The following is an 11,087-nucleotide window of genomic DNA, read 5'->3' on the forward strand; positions in this document are numbered from 1 at the left end:
TTTTTTAATTTTTTAAAAAATTTATTCATGATAGACATAGAGAGAGAGAGAGAGGCAGAGACACAGGAGGAGGGAGAAGCAGACTCCATGCAGGGAGCCCGACGTGGGACTCAATCCTGGGACTCCAGGATCGTGCCCTGGGCCAAAGGCAGGCACTAAACCGCTGAGCCACTCAGGGATCCCAGCCACCCAGGGATCCCTCAAGGCCTTTTAGTATTCTGTTATGTATACACATATATACACCACATTTTATTTATCCATTCATCTGTCGATAGATATTTGGGTTGCTTCTACCTTTTCTGGCTATTGTGAATAATGCTGCTATGAACATGGGTACATTTCCCTTCACTTTGATAATGCTTATATAGCTTTTGGGTTGTTGTTGGTTTTTTTTTAAGATTTTATTTATTTGTTCATGAGAGACACAGAGAGAGAGAGAGAGACACAGGCAGAGGGAGAAGCAGGCTCCCCACAAGGAGCCAGATGCAGGACCCAATCCCAGGATGTCGGGATCCACACCGAGCCGAAGGCTGATGCTCACCCACCGAGCCACCCAGGCGTCCCCCTTGTATAGCTTTTTGATCCTATTCTACTGGAGTGGTTCTTAACCACGTCAGATCTAGCACTTTCTTTCATCCAAAAATGAAATTTGAAAATAGGGGTGGCTCAGTTGGCCAAGCATCTGACTCTTGATTCCAGCTCAGGTCATGACCTCAGGATCTGCCCTGGACATGGAAGATTACTGGATGTGCTTGAGTTTTTCTCTCCTTCTGCCTCTTCCCCTCCCCCCGTTTCTTTCTCTCTCTCTCTAAAAATAAAGTTTACCTACCACATAGTTTTAGGAAAATCAATATAATGAAATGATATATATTTTCCTGTGAGTCCATACCTGGGAATGATCACACAGGGGATATAATGAAATAATCAAATGTTTGCATGTTGCACATGGTGGCTACAGCCATAAGTGTAGCTGGTCCAGGAGCATTGTACTGGTGATTCAAATACCACAAGTAATGTTGCTTGGTGGCATGATTTCCTAATACGGGTCACCGACACTTAGTAAAGTTTGAAACAGCAATATTTCTTCAATATCCACAATAACTGTGATTATAGAAACACAGTTTCTATGCTGTATACAAATACAGTGCTCATTTGTATGGAACAAAAGATATTTGATGTTTCTGTCTAAAACAGAATCGGGTTCTTGGCTCAGATAATTTTAAACAGATTGTCCTCCCCTTGTGGATATCATAAAGGACACTGAAACTTCGTGAAGGACACGGGATGATTTGTTGTACAGGATGCTCCAGGGAGGGCAGCCCCCGTGGTGCAGCAGTTTAGCGCCGCCTGCAACCTGGGGTGTGATCCTGGAGGCCTGGGATCAAGTCCCATGTCGGGCTCCCTGCATGGAGCCTGCTTCTCCCTCTGCCTGTCTCTGCCTCTCTCTCTCCCTCTGTGTCTCTATCAATAAATAAATAAAATCTTAAAAAAAAAAAAGGATGGTCCAGGGATTTATAGGATATCAAACATCTTTGGCCCATGCCCACTAACTGCCAGTAGCATCCCCTCAACCATGATGACAGCCAAGAAATGCCCCCCTTCATTTCCAAAACTCCCCCTGGCAGGCAGTACCACCCATGTTAAGAACTGCTCTTTTAGGAGTAAGTAGAGTCACCAGGCTTTTGTCTGTTAAGTCTTACCACAATAATGCTGTGAGATTTTGGCAGCCATGAGAAGAAAACATTACAAACTTGTTGGTCGGACTGGCCAGTTGTGTGCCCTGAAACCCACTGCCAATTTTGTGCCAAGGCCATGCTTCCCACAGGTTTCTCCCAGCCAATGGATGGGTGTAGTGGGGATAGCAAGCCAGACCTGTGCCTCGGAGGCTTGAGACTCCTCTGACAGCTGACTTTGGCTGAGGTTCCCCAGAACCTCGTTGAACTTGCCTTAGACTGCAGGGCAGACATGTCTACCCAACTTTCTTTCCCTCCTTCCTTCATTTGGGTGAGACTTGCATTGCCTTTGGACCCTGTCCCAGCACACTGTTCCTTCTCTTTTGTTTCTCACGTTGATATTCCCTGAATAAAATCCTTGTACATTTTATTCCATCTCGGCATCTGCTTCTTAGCAGATCTGGACTAATGCTGTAACAAAGAACCACAAAACCTCCAGGGCACACAACAATAGTGTTTACTGCTCACGTTTCTTGGGAGTGGTGGGGGGTGGGTGACTAGACAGGTCAGCTGATTGGCTGGGCACACTTCCAGATCTGGAGTAGTCTGCTGGTAGTGCATCCAGGATGACCTCTGCTAGGACGACAGAGGCCTCAGCTGGGCTCCACATGTCTCGAATCCCCCAGCAGGCATGCTCTGGTGGCCATGGCTTGGGCACAGGAGAAAAGCCTAACGTGTAAGCCTATTTCAAACCTCTGCTTGCCTTGGGTCAGCTATACCCATTGACTAAAGGAAATCCTATGGTTGAACCCAGATTGAGTTGGAGGACCTTGAGAAGTAACATAGCAAAAAGTCGGGAGACAGGGAGAGATGCAGAACGGGGCTTTTTTCATAACCCATCACAATGTCCTTGCATTTTCCCTATTGGTGAAGCATCATTCTTTCCCAGTTTATATATATATAATATATATAAAAACCCATAACATCTCTTAAAATTTTTTATAACCACATCATTGTAGAGTAACTTGGTAGAGAGGAAGTCTGAAATGCTGAGTATTTACTTAGAGACTCTGAGTTATCCACATGAAGCTATTTAACCTGGAGAAAAACTTCCATGACATTCACTGTCACATAAAGGCCATTTGCTACACCCTCCACCCTCACCCCCCCATGACCCAGTTCTGTGACTGCCCAGGACAAAGATTAGATCAACTACAGATAGCAAGTAATCTACATTTTCTTTGGGCATTTTAGTGATTGGTTGAATTTTCAAACCCCTCCCACACAAAAATAGAGAAGTTTGGGCATGGTTATTCTTTAAAAAATTTTGAATGAATTCAAAGTTATCCATATGATAACATCACTTCCTTGCAGCCCAACATTCTTTCTTAGTAGGAAGAAAATCTGCTGTGTTACAGGTCAGTAGCCAGGAATTACGTCTAAGCCTAGGTTCACCTGTCGCTGTGGGCACTGAGTAAAAGCATCATTTGTCACCTGTGCCCTAGAAGAAAATGAGTGGAGAACCTCAGTTGGAGCCCACAGTGACCTCTCTCTCACTGCCTCAAGCTTCTGTAACCCTCACTTTCTGGTAATGTTACTCAAATCTCTTGTGCAACAAAAACCGAGAATGGAGCCTTCCTATTCCCACACACCCCACCCCATTCCATCATTTATTCTCCCTTGTAAAAATAATTAATGTTTATAATTTTTGAAAATTGTTTAGCCTGAAGAAAAGTCTTAAGAACAAAAGAGTTAACATCCTCACCTAGTTTTATCAACCATTAACATCTTGCTTCCCCCAGTGCACTGGTCTCACATTTCCCCTTTGCCAAGCCATCCAAGAGTAGTGTGCATACACCATGACACTATCCCTAAATACTTCTCAGCACTCTCCCAAGAATGAGACCATTGTCCTATTCTCCAGAACACGGTTGCCACATCTAAGGAACTTGACATTGGGTTTAACATACATGGAATTTCCCTAATTGTCTCAAGATTATGTTTTGCTTTTCTTCTAATTCAGATTTCACTGGATTTGGTTGTTATGTCTGGTTAATCTGTTAACTGGAAGAATAAGAAAAAAAAATATGTAAGTGACTGGGCCCTACTCCAGAGCTACAAAAACCCAATTTCCAGGGTGGGAGCCTTGAAATCTATTCTTTCTAAACCCGTCTTCTGAAAAGATAACTAACCTTACAAGTAGAACTCAGTCGTCCCCAACTTGACTGAGTTCTACTTGTAAGGTTAGTTATCTTTTCAGAAGTTCACTACTGTTTTCCAAACAGACCTCAGAGAATTCTGGGCCAGGCTTAAATTAAATTAAATTAAATAATTAAATTAAATTAAATTAAATTAAATTAAATTAAATTCTTGGGAGAACCATAAGCCATTCTAATTGATGTCCATTTCTTTTTTACACTAACCAACCTCCTCCTCCTCTGATCCTACCTGCTTCTTTTTTTTTTTAATATTTTATTTATTTATTCATGAGAGACACAGAGGGAGAGAGAGGCAGAGACACAGGCAGAGGGAGAAGCAGGCTCCATGCAGGGAGCCCGACGTGGGACTCGATCCTGGGTCTCCAGGATCAGGCCCTGGGCTGAAAGGCGGCACCAAACCGCTAAGCCACCCGGGCTGTCCCTACCTGCTTCTTTTCTTAGCATCATATGGGTGGTAGGGCTTATGATTTTTTGACTTTACCATGGTGTGACATTGATATGTACTTTGAATTTTTAAAATCTGGATGTTTTCCTGGCCTAGTGATATGCAGTAAGATCCTCTCTCACGATGCTGGGCAGTGGCAGCTGCTGCTCCCAGTCAACCACCCAATTAAGAGGGTCATCAACCAATACACTTACAACCAGTCTGTACCCATAAAATTATTCCCTTTTTTTTTTTAACCTTCAGTACGGTATTCAATAAATGACATGGATACTCAATACTTTGTTACAAAATAGGCTTTGTGGGGATCCCTGGGTGGCGCAGCGGTTTGGCCCCTGCCTTTGGCCCAGGGCGCGATCCTGGAGACCCGGGATCGAATCCCACGTCGGGCTCCCGGTGCATGGAGCCTGCTTCTCCCTCTGCCTGTGTCTCTGCGCCTCTCTCTCTCTCTCTGTGACTATCATAAATAAATAAAAATTAAAAAAAAATTAAAAAAAAAACAAAAAAACAAAATAGGCTTTGTGTTAGGGGATTTTGCCCAGCTGTAGGTTAATGCAAATGTTCTGTATGCTTAAGGTAGGCTAAGCTATGCTATGATGCGCCACAGTTCACGTATATCTAATGCATCTTCAACTTATGATATTTTCAATTTTCTGTAGTTGAGGAAGATCCATCCATACTCGGGAAGAAGGATTTGATGGATAGGCTCTTCGAAGGCCTAGCCCTAGACCTTTTCTTGGATTTCTCTTTAATTCTAAACTCTGTTAACTCAGTGCCCTTGTAAATACTTTTTGATTGAATCTTTGGGTGGGGTAATGCAGGAGAGGAGGATTGGCTTGTCAAAATGCAGGTTCCTAGGCCATCCGCCAGGTTCAGGAACAGATGCACTTTGATCAGCTCCCCGGATAATCCATACTCCTTCCTTCTGTATTTCACTCAATGGACCTTGCAGAGTCATTCACATTCAGTAAGCAACTCAGTAAACATCTGGTTGTATCGATGAATTAAATCCCTACCCATAGGACCCTTGCCCACAAAACATAGACACCAAACTAACTTGTATTCCCACCCTGTACCTCATTTCCTCTGGTACTCCCATTTCACTGTTCTCTCTAAGAAGAACGTGTCAGCTAACATAGCTTTAGCTACTTCCTACAACCATAGAAACAGACATCTTATTTCTATTTCATCCTGCCTTTTACTCCCACTCTGACCAAATTCCCTTTTTGGTGTTGACTCACAGTGTTTATCTGAGCCTGCACCTGACCTTTTAGTTCTAGGGGCATCTTTACGGCCCCCCTTTTTTTCTTTTTGGTGGGTAGAGATATACTGAGGGGAGACTTGAGGAAGGATTAGAGATTACAAAGCCTCTGGTACTTTGATGCCACAATACCCCCATACCCTAAGTTGTCCACAATGGAAGAAAAATAGCGTATTTATTATTTTGGATTTTCACCTTGCTTGCTTTGTTTGCTAGGTAATCTGATCTATTTGAAAGGCAAATATTCTTTTTTAAGAAATCACATTACATTTTCTACAAAGCTGTTTTGCTGACATGGAAAGAATGAGACCAATGTTTAGCTTTTTAGTGTAACTGTTATTTATAATTGTGAAACTATCTGGTATCTCTCAGGAAAGGTGGAGAAGTACTCTGGAATCCAGACTGGCCTGCATGGGACACCATTTTCTTTTTTCAGTCCATTCATGGCAGAAAATAATTCCTGCTATGTGGTTCTAGTGATGCCATTATCATTCTAGTGAAATAATGCAGAAAATACTGAACTGGCATCAGATGTGAAATCAGAACTGAGAACATCTCTTTACTAGCAGAAGCCTGCAAGTGCATACAATACAAAGTATTGGCCAATACGTACGTATGTCAGGAGTGATAAACGGTGACTTTTGACAATGTAGGAAAAGCACCATTGACACGAATTCTTAAATAAAAATTCCATAGTATTGCTTTAGTAAAGGAAACTAATTCTTCTTCATGATAGATGATGCAGTCATGGTTTTAAGAACATGATTAAATGATCCCAAAGGAACTTTCTGACAATTTGTCCAAAGAGACCCCAGAGCAAAGGCGCTTCTGGGAGTAGCGACGTGTGTGCACATGTCTAAGCTCTAAGGATGTTATTGTGGATCAAAGATGGCCGCAAACTTTTTGCACTCACTTTTTTTAGAGGTGGAATCTAATTCTCCTCCCTCGAATCAGGGCTAGCCTTAGTGACTCGCTTGATCATCAGCATGTGAAAGAAGTGACACTCTGGAACTTCTTTTTTTTTTTTTTTTTTAAGATTTTATTTATTTATTTATTTATTTATTTATTTATTTATTTATTTATTCATTCATTCATTCATTCATGAGAGACACAGAGAGAGAGGCAAAGACACAGGCAGAGGGAGAAGCGGGCTCCCTGTGGGGAGCCCGACGTGGGAGTCAGCCCCAGGACCCCGGGATCACGCCCTGAGCCAAAGGCAGACGCTCAACCACTGAACCACCCAGGTGCCCCAACACTCTGGAATGTCTGAGGCAAGGTCAGAAGTCTTGCAGCGTCTACCTAGATTTCTTAGAACACTCCCTCTGAGGGAGGTCAACCACCATAAGAAGTTTGACTATACTGAGATCACTATGCTGTGAGGAAGCCCACGCTAGTCACACTGAGAGACAGACAGACAAACAGAAGAGAGAGAGATACCCAGCCAGCCCCAGCTGTTCCAGCCACACTAGCCCAGGGACCAGTGGTGTGAATCTTGGACATTCCAACCTCAGTAGATGTATCATGGAAAAGAACCAAGGATCCCAGCAGATAGCCAGAACTGAGACCACAGGCATGTGGCTTTGGTTGAGCTGGCGCAGCCATGTCCAGTCCTGAAGCCACCCCAGCTAAGGCTCCAGTCTGAATTTCTGGCCTACAGAATCACGAGCATAAGAAAATGGTTGCAACTTTATGCCTCTATGTTTTGCAGTGGTTTGTTATGTAAAAATAGATAACTGGAACAGATGTTGAGAGGATTTAAATTACTCAGCTACTGCCACAAGGCAGCTGGGTTTGCAGCTGCAGGCTGGATTCAGACACGTTTCTCATCTTTGTCCTGATGCCAGGCTGAAGAGGCAACATCTACCTGGAGCGTGCTGAGTCACACGTAAGCAGGAGCCCAAGTGCAACTCGGCAAAACACTCAGATGCCTCTGCTTGCTTCATATCCACTTATTTCATTGGCCAAGTAGGTCATATGGTCAAGCTCAAAATGAAAAAGGAGAGTAAATATACTCCCATCCAAGTGGGAGAAAGAAGAGAGGAAATACTTGCTCAACAATACTCCAACCTATTGAGAGTTTTGAGCATCAGATGATGGTGGTGGTGGTGATGGCGAGTGGCTTCGGGTATTTTGTAATTTGCAATCTAAAATCCAGAGAAAACACATGTAAGTGTTGTAAGGGGAGGTGCCTAAATACAGGAATCAATGATTTTTCGTACTAAATCCTGACAAGGAGGAGGCATGTAAAATTATGAAAAGATACATAATGGAAGAACAGAAGGAGAGGAATTAAGGTGGGGGGAAGAAAGGAGAGAAAAAGAGAGCAGAAAGTTAAACCTTTCCTCAACCGTTGGGGAGGCCAGGAGCCGCTAACCTATTTCTTGGTTTGCCTCACATGTAGGCAGAGCAGCTACAGGCAGCCAGTCCCTGAAAGAAGCCCCAAGACACCAGCTCCTACTTAAAGAGAGCTTTTGCTAGTTCAAACATCAGGCGCAGCATAAGGCCCCCTCAACACTGCTCTCCCACTCAGCATCACACTTATGTCCAACGAAAGTGCCAGCAGGGCAGGGAGCTCCTCACTCTCAACTGAAGGTTAACTATTAACACAGCTCCGTGGGCAGCAGGCACAGTTGGAGCAAGGGAGACTAGGAAAGGCTTTGGGAGAGAAGTGAACTGGGACTGCGTGGAGAGGCGAGAAAATGTGAAAGCAGTACACAGCCCCGGGTTCACAGCAGGCGTATAGGGTCCAAGCCTGGAGAGGGAGCCGACGCCAGATCCTGGTGGGTCTTGAATGCCAGGATGAAGAGCGTATTCTTAATTCGGCGGGAGCCACTGAAAGCTTTGGAACAAGGAGTGGTATGAAGGAGTTATCCTCGAACACCATTCTTTCCTGCTTCTTTAGTAACAGAAGCACCGACCTTGTTTTAAAAAGTAATTTAAAAAAATAAAAAATAAAAAAAATAAAAAGTAATTTAATAAAAAAAAAAGTAATTTAATTAATTTATGTATTGAAGTATAGTGGACACCAAGAGTCACATTAGTTTTAAGTGTACAACATAGTGATTTGGCAAGTCTATATCTCACGCTGTCCTCACCACAGGTGTAGCTGCCATCTGTCACCATACGACGCTATTACAGGATCACTGACTATATTCCCTATGTCGTACCGTTCATATGCATGACTTATTCGTCAGAAGCACCAATTTTTAACTGGGAATATGCCTGTGCAAAATAAAGATGACATTTCCTAACCTCTCTTATAGCTAAGTAAGGTCATGTACTAAATTCTGGTTATTGAAATATATATTGAAATATAAAGCGCATAGTGTGATCAACTTTTAGGAAATGTTCTTAAGGAGAGAGGACATTGTTCCTTCTTTTTTTTCCTGCTGGGTGGAAGCTGAACCTAATCCTAACATGTATATTATTCATTAGGAAGATTGGCCTGGGGCAAGGCAAAATATAGGATGGCTGGAACAAGAAGAGCATTGGAGACGGGATGACTAATTAGGAGAACATTTTGATAGCCAAGATAAGAAGTGAGGAAATAAGACCTGAGCCAGGACGGTAGCAGTGGGAATGGATAGGAGGGGTAGATGTGATAAATATTGCGAAAGGAGTGTCTGTAGGACTTGGCAATTGATCAGATGAGAGAAGACACTAGAAAAGGAAGAACCAAAGGTCACTCTGAGGCTTCAAACAGAGGTGACTAACTGGTCAATAACGTTAGTCACAGAAGTAGGGGGTCCAGAAGGGTGTGCAGCCTTGAGGAATGCCACTCTGAGCTTGGTTTTGGACATACCGTGTTGGTATGCCTGAAGGATATTCAGGTGGAGACATAAAGCAAGTAACTGAAAATTCATTTCTGGAGCATGATTTGAGAGTCCTTTGCGTAAAAGTGGTGGTCAAAACAAAGGGAGGGCCTGGTTGGCAAAATAGACTGTATCTGTAGAAAATCCTTTCTTCAGTGAACACAGAGAAATAAACTGCGTTCTGAAAATATAAAAATATGTTCAGCTCTTCACCTGACACTTACTCCCGTCCCTCCATCAAAAACACCTACAAGGGGATTCCTGGGTGGCTCAGCAGTTTGCCACCTGCCTTTGGCCCAGGACAGATCCTGGAGTCCTGGGATCAAGTCCCATGTCGGGCTTCCGACATGGAGCCTGCTTCTCCCTCCTGTCTCTCTCTCTCTCTCTCATAAATAAATAAATACATCTTGAAAAAAAAAACCTACAAATTTCAGCCAATGGCTGGCTGGTTGGCTGGTGTCAACCAAGGAAATCCTCACCAGTCTTAAAAATTTGGACAGCTCCTCAAAGGTCCTTAGGAAAGCATTTTCATTTGCACTTATCTGTCATGGCATGTTCTACCACGACTCCTTTTCCACGAAAGATCTAGAGTAACTGCCTTCCTCCTTAACTCAGGTCAGCCCCCTGTAAGAAGACTGCCTTCTCACAGAAGTCTGAAAAGACCAATTATTCCTTTCCAGAGCAGAATGAGAAAATATGAAAAAAAAAAAAAAACAACTAATAAATGCGACAGAGTAAAACGACTCTGCCGAGGTCTCTCCTATATCTTCCACGACCCGAGCAGATATTAAATAAAAGTTGAAATAAGGGGATCCCTGGGTGGTGCAGCGGTTTAGTGCCTGCCTTTGGCCCAGGGCGCGATTCTGGAGACCCGGGATCGAATCCCGCGTTGGGCTCCCGGTGCATGGAGCCTGCTTCTCCCTCTGCCTGTGTCTCTGCCTCTCTCTCTCTCTCTCTCTCTCTCTCTTTCTGTGTGACTATCATAAATAAATAAAAATTTTAAAAAAAAAGGTTGAAATAAAAAGGAAACGAATCGAATGTGAACATCTTCGCAAGCTGGTGGCGAAACCACTCTGGGTAGTTGGCCTGCGACGTCTGGGGCCCGGAGGCCCAGGGGCTTGTGCACTACGTGGTGGCGATGCAGCAGCTGGAAGTCGTGGGGGGGGGGGGGGCGAGGGGGAGAGAGAGCTGCGGATTCTAGAAGAGTTTTGCATGCTGAGCGCACAGACTGCAACCCAGGGCCTACCCCGGAGGCCTTGACCCGAGAGCGCTGCTGCCCACTGGCGGCCCCGCGCTGGGTTTGGGGCGCACCCCCCTCCCCAGGGACCCCGTTTCACGTACAGAAGCCCGGTTACAGCCCTTAATGAACGTGGGGTAGGTAAGGCTTCCCTAGCTCATCCCCCAGCATCCAGCGTGCTCTTCTGCACCGGGCGCCTGGAGGAGGCGCTTCTAGGCTGGAGGACGCGGCCGGGGCGCGCGCGGTCTTTTTGCACGAGAGGCGGCCGGGTGCACCCACCCCGGCGGCGCCCCAACCCCCCAGGGCAGGGAACGCCGCTGCGTTCCACGTCCTCCCGGGCCCTCCGACCGCGCGAGCGATCCCGGCAGGTGCAGACGAGCCGGGGCCGCCCCGCCGCGGCCACCCGGAGCCCCGCCCAGGCACCGCGGGGCGGGGGACCGCGC

This window comes from Canis aureus, chromosome 11 (genome assembly GCF_053574225.1).
Source record: "Canis aureus isolate CA01 chromosome 11, VMU_Caureus_v.1.0, whole genome shotgun sequence".
Classification (NCBI taxonomy): Eukaryota; Metazoa; Chordata; class Mammalia; order Carnivora; family Canidae; genus Canis; species Canis aureus.